This window comes from Muscardinus avellanarius (assembly GCF_963383645.1).
Source record: "Muscardinus avellanarius genome assembly, chromosome: 6".
Taxonomy (NCBI): Eukaryota; Metazoa; Chordata; class Mammalia; order Rodentia; family Gliridae; genus Muscardinus; species Muscardinus avellanarius.
This window is the reverse complement of record NC_137791.1, coordinates 119,606,711-119,619,850: the sequence shown is the minus strand read 5'-3', so window position 1 is coordinate 119,619,850 and position 13,140 is coordinate 119,606,711. Positions and strand designations below refer to the sequence as shown.

General features: G+C 46.5%; 1 protein-coding gene across 1 annotated transcript in view; it reads right to left on the bottom strand.

The window, feature by feature from the left end:
• Positions 1-13,140, bottom strand: part of CCDC149 (coiled-coil domain containing 149) — a gene marked incomplete at its 3' end in the record, with an annotated part of 106,073 nt that overhangs the window by 39,370 nt on the left and 53,563 nt on the right. The window lies entirely within an intron of this gene.

The window sequence follows — 13,140 nt, the reverse complement described above, 5'->3', positions numbered from 1 at the left end:
CACCGATACTGTGAATTGTTAAATCCCGTAGTGTGTGCACACTTGCACACCTCTGTGGCAATACATGTAGGTAAAGGCTAAGGAGAACCCGGGCTGCCTCTGGAGGGTGGATGGACCGTGCAGTATTGCCACAGTGAGGAAGCAAACTCTTGTCTCATTTAAGTTTAACAAAGATTCAAACGTGATAACCTGAAGCCAGAGAGGATCTACTGAGATGAACACAGTCCTGCACTCGGAACCACCATGTGGTGCCACCACGAGCTGCACAGATGTCCCTGCCCAGTGACCCAGCAACCCCACTTCTGACAGTCAGGGCTAAGAATAATCCCAGAGACGGGTTATCTTAGAATAAAAGGAAAAATAGTTGGCACTGTTATTTAGAGAGTTCTAAAACTTAAAATAATGCCTGGAAAGAGTATAGGGGTTAGCAAATCATAGTGCAAACCAATCAAAGGGGTAGAGCGCGCCCGTCTGAAATGAGGGCCATGTGGTTGGGTCAGTATCACAAAACATCTCTGCGGTGCCACATTAAACATAAACACATTTATGACTTAAAAAGAACAAAAACCTTTGTACACAGTGTGATTAAACTTGCATTGAGAACTTATTCATGAGAGTCGAAGTGACCAAATACACCAAAATGTGTATATTAACGTGATAAGACCGTGCCTGTACCTGTTCCTTTGTTTTCTAACTTCTGGTATAAGTATGCATTAATTTAATAACATGCATTTATTTATATATTTAAAAGTCCATAAGAACAAAATTGTATTCTTCAAAAATATAATTTCACAGCCGGGCGTGGTGGCACACGCTTGTAATCCCCGTGCTTGGGAGGTGGAGACAGGAGGATCGCGCTGGTTTGAAGCCAGCCTCACTGGCTTAAGAGACCCTGTCTCCAAATAAAAATATAAAAATAGGTCTGGGAGTGTAGCCTGGAGGTAGAAGGGTTTCCAGGAACCCCAGTACCACCAAAAAATAATATATATATATATATATATATATATATATATATATATATATATATATATTTTTTTTTTTTTTTTAACCCCCAAAGGTACTCTACAGAACCCATAGTTTCCCTGGACTCTGTAGCCGATGCTCCTGCAACTCTGAACCTTCCAGGTGCAGGCGGTAGTAGGAGTTATGGAGGAAGCCCAGAAAGACCCAATGGTATCAGAATATCCCTTATCTGCCCGTCCCACTCCCAAACGGGCTGCCATTGAAAAGAGTTTTTAATAATGAAGCTACTTCCAGAAATCCTTCTAAAGAGGTTCTAAGCTTGAACCTGCGTCTCCCTGTAGGGTGCATGTGGAGGGGCCCTGTACGTGGGTGAGGTCCTGGGGGTAGTTCATCACCCTCACGCAGATGAGACCTGGCTGGGATGACCTGCTGGGCTATGCTCATCCTGCTCCTTCATGAATCTTAAGCGATTAGTTGCCAACAGAGACAACGGCTTAGGTTTCTAAGTCTCTGAAAGATGCAGAGGCAGGCAAGAGATAAAAAGTTCATTGAGCAGAGCTTCTAATCCCAGCATTCGGGAGGCTGAGGCAGGAGGATCGCGGTTCAAGGAGACCTTTGAACTTTGCAACCAGTGAGACCCTGTTTCAAAATAAATATTAAAAATAGGGCTGGGGGTGTAGCTCAGAGGTAGAATGCCCCTGGGTTCCATCCCTAGTACTTAAAAAAAGAAAAAGAAAAAAGGAAAAAAGTTCATTGAGACCAAAGTACAATGTAAACTAGATTGAAATCACTAGTGATGGCAATGCACTTGGAAAGAAATGAAAGAAAAACACATTTCTTCAAAAGACTTGGTCTGGGTCTCTCTTTGAAAATTACTCTCTTGAATATAACAAATAATAGGCGGGCGTGGTGGCGCAAGCTTGTAATCCCCGCGCTTGGGGGACAGAGACAGGAGGATCACGCAGGTTCAAAGTCAGCCACGCGCGCTGGCTTAGGAGACCCTGTTTCCAAATAAAAATGTAAAAATAGGTCTGGGAGTGTAGCCCGGAGGTACAAGGGCTTCCAGGAACTCCAGTACCATAAAAAAAAAAGAATATAACAAATATTTATGGGGTGCTCTGGGCTGATGCACCATGGGATTGGGTGCACCGTGCACCAGGTGGCTTGATCTGATGGCACAGGATACAGGACAGTGATGTATGCAGACGGCCGTGCTGAATGGAACCGAGTCACAATCCACCCTCGTCGTTTGTGGCTTCCGTACTTAGGAATTTGCCTACCCGATAAAATTTATTTTTAACCTCAAAATCAATACTGAAGGTCCTCCATGGTTGTTGTGGGGCACACAGAGTGGTGAAAGTTTTCCCAGCTGAGGTGGAGCACGGTCACTTTCTGCCTTCCTGTTTCAGCCCTCAGACTGCACAAGTGTGAACCTTTTCATGGTCTATTAGACAGTGTCATGTTTTCGCATTTTCGTACTTTTTTTCTTGGTCTTCTCGCTGATATTTTTTGACACAAAACTGTGCATATTTATGGGGTACAACGTGCTGTTTTGATACACGCAGACACTGTGTAATGGTCACATCAGAGTAATTGGCATATCCACTACCTCAAATAGTTATCATTTTCTTGTGGTGAGAACATTCAAAATCCTTTCTTCTAGCTATTTTGAAATAAACAATGCAATCTTGCTAACTATGGTCACCCCACTGTGCAACAGAAATGGGGAATCATCCCCCCCCCCTGTCTAACCATAACTTTGTATTCATTGATCAGCTCCCCCTTCCTCCCCTCCCTCCTTAGCCTCTCACAGACACTCTTCTGTCTCTGCTTTGGTTCCAGATATGAGTTAAATCATGTGGTATTTGTCTTTCTGTGTTTGGTTTATCTTGCTTAACAGACTATCTTCCAGGTTCATCCATACTGTCACAAATGACAGGATTCCATCCTTTTTAAGGCTGAATAGTATTCCATTGCATCTATATACACGCACCACATATTCTTTATCCACTGATGGACAGTTGGGCTGTTTCTGTGTTTGGCTATTGTAACTAGTGCTGCAAGGAACCTGGGAGAGCAGTTGTCTCTTTGACATGCTGATTTCATTTCCTTTGCATATGAGATTGCTGAAGAGGATGGCATTTCTTCTTTTTCTTTTTGAGGAAGCCACTAGGGAAAATAATGGCTGTCCTGATTTATATTCCCACGATGGTGTGCAAGGGGTTCCCTTAGGGTGGCCCCATGTGGTGCTGACATGCTGACTAGTGTCCCTCAGGGCTGAAAGGCTGGGGTGCTTCTTCCTCATGGAGAGAACACCTGTGTTCAGCCTCCTTCAGGAACCAGGAGCTATGGAGCATTGTTGTTCCATATATTTTAAATTAACCATATATTTTAAATAAGTATCAACTCTATATATCAAATAATTAAATCAGCTATATCTTAATAATTTAACTTTTACACCGTGGTGGTGCACGCTTGTAATCCCCGCACTTGGGAGGTGGAGACAGGAGGATCGCGCAGGTTCAAAGCCAGCCACGCTGGCTTAAGAGACCCTGTTTCCAAATAAAAACATTAAAAAAAATAGGTCTGGGAGTATAGCCCAGAGGTAGAAGGGCTTCCAGAAACCCCAGTACCACAAAAATAAATAAATAAATAAATATTTAATAAAAATATCTAATGATATATTAAGTATATATTAAGTTAAATAACCATATGCACCGTAAGGCTGGGGCCCCACTCCATTCCTTCTCAGCATTGAAGTTAGCAACCGATTTCAACGTTCTTATTCCTTTGCTATGGGTGCATGCAAGTAGTAAAAGCAGGAAGGGCAATTGATGGGGATTGAGCCTGTATTAATTGTTAATAAGAGCTGTAAACATTTAAAAATAAATAACCATATATTTTTTAGTTTTTGTTTGTGTATGTGTCATACTGGGGATTGAACCCAGAGGCATTCTACCTCCAAGCTACACTCCCAGACCTATTTTTTATTCTTTATTTTGAAACAGGGTCTCACTAAGTTGCCGAAGCTGTCCTCGAACCTATGATCCTCCTGTCTCAGCTTCCCAAGTCCTGGGATGATATGTGTGTGTCACCATTCTCGACTCAACCATATATCTTTTAAAAGGTGGTCTTAGCCAGGCATGGTGGCGCACGCTTGTAATCCCTGTGCTTGGGAGGCGGAGACAGGAGGATAGCGCAAGTTCGAAGCCAGCCGCGCTGGCTTAAGAGACCCTGTTTCAAAATATAAAATAGGTCTGGGAGTGTAGCCCAGAGATAGCAGGGCTTCCAGGAACCCCAGTACCACAAATAAATAAATAAATAAATAAAAAATAAAAGGGTCTTACATAGAACATGCACCATCCAGGCTATGCCTCACTGGTTGATAAAGCACTGGGGCGGGAGGCTCACAGGCACCTGCCCCTTTGTCCCAGGACCAGTGCTTTGGCATTTGCAAATTCAGCCTCTGGGCTGCCTTCCCTAAACTGTTACTCCAAGGGAAGGCTGAAATGTAAAAACGTCTCTCACAGCACACAGTTCTTGGTTCTGGACATTGGAATCTCCATAAGTGGACACAGAAGGCCACACTGCGAGTCACAGACCCACCTATCAGACCCAAAGGCCTGGAGACAGAAAGTGAACTTGTGCCGTTTGGCGGGAGGCCTCGGGATGCCTGGAAACGCAGGGCTTTCCCTTGATATGTGAAAAGCCAGACTGACAGCCTGAACTTTAAGTAATAAAAAGCCACGTGGCTTTCCATTTACAATCCGCTTCACTGAACACTTAATTTAGAATCACACAATTATGTTTGCTTAATGTCAATTAATTATTAAACATGTTTATTGAGGTCTGACAGCCATAGACGAGAGTCATCTTTTATATACTGGCTGCCTGTTAAGCTTCAATAAATATGTTAACAATCATTTGGTGTTTAATGTGCATACAATATCGACTGTTAAATCGCAGGGCTGTACTAGTTGAAACACTTATTTTTGGAAGCGAGACCCAAGTTGGTAATAGTGGGATCATTGGTTGAGTCTGATATTCAAGTACAGTCAGCGGAAGAGACCTGATGAGGTGACAGGTGGCCTTGGGAAAGGCAGAGCCCTGGAAGAATCCTCTTGCCCTGCAGTGGACAGCTCCTGCCCTCTGGAGCCAGCTGCTCGGGCTCCTATCCTGGCTCCACATTCTCCAAGCTGTGCAACTCTGAGAACTTGTCTGAATTTCTCTGGGCCATAGCATCCTCCTGAGGAAAAACACACAGGGCCGCAGGAGAGCCTCTGGAGGAGGAGGAGGGCTGTACCCAGGAAGTGAGAGAGGATGGGGAGGGGGGAGTATTCAACAAGCATTTAATTCAGGAGGTCCAAATATATGTGTGTTTGGCAAAAAAAAAAAAAAAAAAAAGAAGGAGGAAGAGAAAGATGGAGAACAGAATCAATTGATTTTTAACATTGGGCGATTCTATGCATTCATATGCTCAATCCCAGCCCGGGAGTGAGGCAGGAGAGGGAATTACATTTATTTATTAAATGCACAAGTATTACACTTATTAATACACTTATGCAAAAGCATGCTGCTCATATTTCCACATAAGACTAGGATTCAGGAGCATGCATACAACAGTGTGTCTGGAAACTCAAGTACCGTGAGCGGGAGGCTATGGCTGGCTGTGGGCACCGCAGAGCTCCGGCCCCTCCCTCAGTGGACAGCCCCTGCCGTCTGGAGTCAGCCGCTCAGGCTCTGGGTCTATTCTAAACTGGGGGAAAATTTAAGGGAGCTTCAGGGAGGGTTTAGGCTCAGCACAAGTGTGTACCTGTCCCACAATGGCTTCAGCATCTGCCCCTGAGAAGAGATGGTGGCGCTTCTCCATGACCCTCAGCACCCCTTTTGGGGCACAGACGGTGTCTCACAGATAGAATCTCTAGCATCAATCTCCCACCTTTGGAAAAGGCTATGAAGCAACTGCTCAGGGGACTGAGATCCCTCAGGGCGGCCGTCCCTGCAGGTGGTCCCCAGCTGTCAACCCGCAGGGCAGACCAGCCCAGCGCCCACCGCCGTATTGTGTGCTGAGCTGGGCAGAAATAAGTGTTTATTCCAGGTGCAAGACATCAGCCTGGAGATGTGGCACAGATGCAGCTGCCTGTGGCTGGGGGAGGCGGCCACACACAAGGCAGTAAAGTGGCTTTGGGGGCCTTCCCCTTGCTCAAGCTCTGCCCTCCAGGGGCCTCCCAGGCCCCCCAGTGACCAGGACTTGCTTCTTTCCTTGGTCTCTTCCCAGGCTTCATCTCTCCAGCCCTCCAGTCTATCTTAACTTCTTTGCACTCCCTCGCGTCCATTTTACCCCACAGAAAGAAGCAGCCAGGTGCAGGAACCTCTATTCTCTCTCTGGATCACATCTGTGTTCAGATCCTGCTTCTGCTAATCCCAGCCGTGTGCCCTTGGCAAGCTACCGCCTCCTGCTATGCCATGTGTGACTTGTTGATGTATTTTTTAAAATACAGATAAAAGCTACCTTATAGACAGGACAGCCATGTAGGCCGCCCAGGCTAGTGCCGTATGAGTCCAACCGCAGGGATCTCCATTGGCAGTGTGAAGATATAGCGCATGGTCGTATTCATGGAACCCTCAAGAGCATCCCCGTACAGTGGGTACGGCTACAGGTTGGGTGAGTTTCCCAGGGCTCTCGGCAGGATCAGGAAACAATTGCTAACAGGGAGTGCGGCCAGCTCCTGCTCACACCCAGTCCCATACTGCTGCCAACAGCAGACCTGCGGTGAGGTCAGCACCCAGAGGTACTAATTAGACATTCTCTAGGGGACGGCTGGGCGGGACAGCTTAACAAACAAGGCCCACTAGCCTTTCTTTACTTTTCCTGATGGTTTTCTCTATATCATTTCTAACTGCGTCCTGCTGCTTCCAAAAAGACTCTCAGTAGCGAGGTCACCCCAGTGTACAGCAGAGCCCTAAGCCCAGGCTCCCATGACTTTCCAGTTCCAGCTTTACAGGAGAGGTGGTCCTCTGAGACAGCAGCACCATCTTCCTTCCCTTGGGCTACAGAGACCACCCATGAGTGCAGGTGTCAGTGTCTCCTAATGAGCTCAGCATTCCCAGGAAGAAAGCCGAGCCACATACTGGGGGGTCTCCACTCATGTGAAAGGCACCCCCACTGGCTTCTCAGTGCTGAGATAAATGCTGAAGCCCTTGCTAAGGCCAAAGCATCAGGACATGACCCGCTACGCATGTGCATGCAAGCCCAAGGCTAACCACTCTGGCCCCCTTTCCATGCTGCAGACCCACCATGCTCATGCCTGTCCCCACCTGGCACTCGGCCTCTTCATGTCCTCTGTGTTGGAGTAGTTGGCTCACAGGTCTGTCCAGAACTGCCTCTTTCAACTCCTTCAGGTCTCAGGACAATTGTTGCCTGCTCTGAAGAGTCCTCCCTGCAATTGCCACCCGCCACCCACCCACCCACGCCCTGCACCACCACCTCCAACTTATTTACTAGATATGATCTCATCCACCTTGCTCGGCTCTCCCTGGCGCAGGCTGCACTAGGGCTAGAGCCACTAGTCATGCCCTAGATACCTCAGCAGACACGGCAGGGGTGTGTAGCTATCCTTGGGGTCCCCGCGTGCTGCCTGAATGCAGGATCCCTCCTTCTGGCTGCAGGAGATTGACCTGGTCCCCTCCCCAAAGATGAGCACACCCAAAGACGGGCAGGGCAGGGCCAAATCTCCTGACTCCTGCACATGCTCAGTTCAGCTGCTTCCACAGCACACTGAGCACCATTAAGTGCTAAGCGCTGTCCTTGGTGCTGACAGATCCACCCATAAAAGTCCACGCACACTAAGAAAACAAATAGCCCAATCAAAAAATGGGCAAGGGAATTAAATAGCCACTTCATGAAGGAAGAAATTCAAATGGCCAATAAATACATGAAAAGATGGTCAACATCATTAGCAACCAGAGAGATGCAAATCAAAGCTACCCTGAGATTTCACCTAACTCCAACTAGAATGGCAATCACTCAAAACAAAAACAACAATGCCGGGTGTGGTGGCGCACGCTTGTAATCCCTGTGCTTGGGAGGCGGAGACAGGAGGATCGTGCAGGTTTGAAGCCAGCCGTGCTGGCTTAAGAGACCCTGTTTCAAAAATATAAAATAGGTTGCTGGGCATGGTGGCACACGCTTGTAATTCCCACGCTTGGGAGGCTGAGACAGGAGGATCGCACAGGTTTGAAGGCAGCCTCAGCTACTTAGTGAGGCTCTCAGCAACTTAGTGAGACCCTGTTTACAAATAAAATATAAAATAGGTCTGGGAGTATAGCCCAGAGATAGAAAGCCTCTGGGTTCCACCTCCAGTACTGCAAAAAAAAAAAAAAAAAAAATATATATATATATATATATATATATATATATATATATATATATATATATGATAAGTCTGGGAGTGTAGCCCAGAGTTAGAAGGGCTTCCAGGAACCCCAGTACCACCAAAAAACAAACAAACACAAAACAAAACACAAACAACAACAAATGCTGGCGAGGATGTGGAGAAGTCAGAACTCTAAAACACTGTTGGTAGAATTGCAAATCACTTTGGAAAACAGTATGGAGAATTCTCAGAAGAATGGGAACAAATCTATCATTTGATCCAGCAATACCACTTCTGGGTATATATCCAAAAGAAAGGAAACCAAACTACCAAACTAATGCATGCATATCTATGTTCATAGCTATACAATTCACCATTGCCAAACTATGGAACCAGCCAGGATGTCCATCAACAAATGAATGGATTGCACAACTGTGGGATAGGTACACTATGGAATTTTACTCAGCCATAAAAAAGCACAATTTCCTCATTTACAGGGAAATGGATGGAATGGGAGGACATTTTGCTAAGTGAGATTAGTCAGTCACAAAAAATAAGAAATTGGATGCTTTCCCTAATATCTGAAAGCTAGGGAGAAATGGATAACAGGAGGAACTCTAGATGAAGAAGGAGATCCTATAGAGGAGCAAATAAGGCGACCTAACTGAGGGGATGGGAGGGGGGAGAGGGAAACTCTCTAAAGCACATGATGTAATCAAACAAACATCAAAGTCAATCACTAAGCCCAGCATGGGAAGGAGGGAGGGGGAGGGAATGGAGCGGAAATTGGGTGAGGGTTAATTGGGTGATGTGTGCATGTATGTCTCCACCATCTTTTATCCCATAAGATGTATGATTACAATGCACCAATAAAAAATTAAAAAATTAAATATTGTTGAAAAAAAAGAAATGAAAGGGAGGCAGAGTCGCTTGCCTGTGTTGCAGACCTTACAAGAGGCAGAGGCAAAGTTGAGCCTGGAGTCTGTGCTCTGCCGCCCTACCCCGTGACCACCGCACCCGTCCTTGCAGTGTCTCACTCTGTAGAACACGCTCTGTAGGGTCCTTGCCCACCCTGACACACTCTCAGGTCTCCCAGCCATCTTTATTTTTTATTTATCACTCATCCCTTGAAGTATTATGCTGTATCTCATCCAATATAAAAGTCCACCAACTTTGAGGCCCACCCTCTCTCTGCACCTCTAAAAAGAATAAAAAAGTATCAATCGGAATTCTGTCATATTGTGACTGTTTTCATGTGCAGAACTGCATCTCAAATCTGTGAAATATGGCTCACTGCCTTGTTTGCTTGCTGTCTGGCTCTGTCAGAATGGAAGGGCCACACTGGTGTTGTTTTCTGTGCCATCCCCAGAACATAGGGTTGATGTGTGAATGAACTGAGTGGAACCGTCCTCCCGTAGGTAAATATACCTGTTAGCTCCATTGGGCAGCCGAGAAGCACAGAGAAGTCAAGTAACTGGGCCAACATCATGGTGTAGGATGCTCCCGAATTACTGCCAGATTGCCAGTAATTACTGCTCCTGGAGCCACAATCTTATAACATCCCACCAAACAGTTTTTAACCTGCTTGGATTTCTTACCATTTTAGCATATATAATTTGTACATGGAGCGCTCTAAGTCTTGGGCAGAGATATCTTCATCATCAGTTATCTGCTAAGGAGTGTGATTTTAATGCATGGTCTATGAGATGAATAATCTAAACCATGCTATCTTGGTCACACAGTCCACCTAGCAACAGGCTCAGAGATGGTTTCTGAGGAGCAAGTGCATCTAATTCATGCCAATAGCACCCCAGGGAAGGCTGAACTAGTCTGAAGATCACTGAGGGCTCACCTCCAAGATCCCAGTTGGAGCCAGATTATGGGGCTGGAGGAGGAGAAGGACCCCTACCGCCCCAGCAGTCATTGCAGTGAACCTCTGGGATGCCCCAGGCAGGCCTTTGCATTAGGATGCTCTATCCACTTGAGCTTCCTACAAGCCAGGACACAGCTCTGTTCTCTCCACAGTAAAAAGTTGAACATCTTATAAAGAGCTCTCTGATCCCTCATCCAGGACCATGACAAAGATCCACAGCAGAGCACTCCTTTTTTAATTTTTTTAAATAAAGTATACTTTAATTAGTCACCTGCATGCTCATTGGTTTGTCTTTATTGGCTGGTGGCTTTGACTTAATTGGTTTGCTTGCCGAATCCATCCAAAAGTCCCACATCATTAGAGGTACCTTCACAGAAGGGCTCTGTGGTTTTACGATGCCAACACCAGATAAAACAGAGATGCTTAAAGACTGTCAGCTGGTGCAACATAAAGCCCGTTATGAAGGGCACAGGCCTGGTTTATGCAATCTCACTAGGGCTGAATTTACATCTGCCAGCAGGGGCCCAGGAGTTTGACACTGGTAGGAGCAGTTGTCTGCCCTGGACTTCTTTGCTTTTGAACGTATAGCATCACATTACTGGTGCTGTGCACAAACATGCCGTCAGATTTAAAACAAAGAAAGACAAAAGCAGACAGGCAAGAGAACCAGCTGCAGCTGCCCCGGTGGGGACTAGTGTCGCAGCCTTTAGCATATCCCACCAGGTTGTCACATGGACACACAAATGCACAGAAGCTCCCCAGAACTCTGCACCAAAGCCCCAGCTTCCAGCCAAGGGTGTGCAGAGGAGGAGGGCTGAGCTCGGGGCGCCCATCTGCCTGCCAGATGTCAGGCTTCCCGCCCAGCTCCTGTCTCTACTGGGGCACATGGCTGAGTTCACAGGGGACAGTGGGTCAACAGGAAGGAAGACATTAAGACACAAGAGGATGCTAAGCCAGTTCAGGCCTGTGTCCTGCTACAGATAACAGCAGCACAGCCTCTACTGAGTGCCCATCGAGGGCAGACACGAGGCTAGACCTTTCAGAACAGACTTGCATGCACATCCCAGTCATTAAATTAAGTCTTCCCAGCACTAACCACTGACTATTGATTTTTTTTCTTTATTTTCCCCTCCCTCCCTCCCTTTCTTCTTTCCTTCCTTCCTTCCTTCCTTCTTTACTTCTTTGTCTCTGTGTGTGTGGAAAGGTCGTACAGGAGATGGAGCCCAGGGACATTCTACCACTCCAGCTCTTTTTAATAATAAATTTATTTATTTATTTATTTATTTATTTATTTATTTATTATTTTGTGGTAGTGGGGGTAGAACCCAGAGGCGTTCTACCTCTGGGCTATACTCCCAGACCTATTTTTATATTTTATTTGGAAACAGGGTCTCACTAAGTTGCTGAGAGCCTTACTCAGTAGGTGAGGCTGGCTTCGAACCTGTGCGATACTCCTGTCTCAGCCTCCCAAGCGCTGGGATTACAAGCGTGTGCCACCATGCCTGGCTTATTTATTTATTTTTAAATTTTGAAACAGGGTCTCACTGAGTTACCACACACACTGGCTTTGAATCAGCCATCCTCTGTCTCAGCCTCCCAAGTACTAGAATGATAGGCATGTACCACTGCACACGTCTGTTGATTTTATGTATCATATTTTCTTACTGTTTGTCCCCCCAACTAGAATATAAGCTCCAAAAGACTGGGAGCCTTGTTTTTCTTATTCCTTAATGTATCTTCAGCTGCGCAAAAAAAAAAAAAAAAAAAAAAAAAAATTTGGTGGTGGTACTGGGGTTCCTGGAAGCCCTTCTCCTTCTACCTTAGGGCTACACTCCTAGATCTAGTTTATATTTTTTTTGTTTGGAAACAGGGTCTCTTAAGCCAGCAAGGCTGGCTTTGAACCTGCGCGACCCTCCTGTCTCTGCCTCCCAAGCGCGGGGATTACAAGCGTGCGCCACCACGCCCGGCTGCGCGAATTTTAATCAGCATATAGTGAGTCCCAAATCATGGGCTGCAGAATAAAGAGGGGACCCAATGGCCACTCTATGAGATGTACTGCCATTGTCATTTTACGGACGAGGGGACCTGCAGAGAGCTGTGGCCACATAGACACTAACGGGCAGAGGTGGAGTCTGAAGCGGGGTCTAGATGGAAGCGTTGGATGATATTCCACAACTTGCTTACACTTTGCAGTGGCAGGCAGGAGCCGCCTCTTCCTGGAGAGCAAATCCTTTCAAGTTGGGTGACCTCCCTTGGGAAGCATGACATTTGACATCTGTATCTACACCATGGAAATTGGCCCAGTGCTTCAGAGAGTTGGTTCACTTGTTCCCCTCTTAGCGTTAGTGATCCAGTGTCCCCTGTGGGCTTTGACACTTGATTGACCAGCTCTTAAATTCCCAGAGGCCTGTCTCTTCCTCCACATCCCCTTTCCCTGGGCCCACTCTTTCCTCAACTCCCTGATGACCAGGCAGGCAGGCCACCGGGCAGGAGGGGTGCTGCAGGCAGGAGCCCCTGCTTGGGGAGTCTCTCCTGTAACTGTCCTTCTTCCTCACACGCTGTCACACTGCCTGGGCCTCCCAGAGGCTCTTCTAGAAAGCTTCTCCAAGCGTGATTTGTGGCATTGGGAGCCCTCCATACCCAGTGGCCTCTTTCCTCATTAGCCTTTAAAAACTGTAATTTTTAAAATTTTTATTTATTTATTTTGGTGGTACTGGGGTTCCTGGAAGCCCTTCTACCTCCGGGCTACACTCCCAGACCTATCTTATATTTTTGAAACAGAGTCTCTTACGCCAGCGCGGCTGGCTTCGAACCTGCGCAATCCTCCTGTCTCCGCCTCCCAAGCGCAGGGATAACAAGTGTGCACCACCACGCCCAGCAAAAAACTGTAATTTTTATGGCAAATTTCTCCTCTTGCTCCTCTCATCT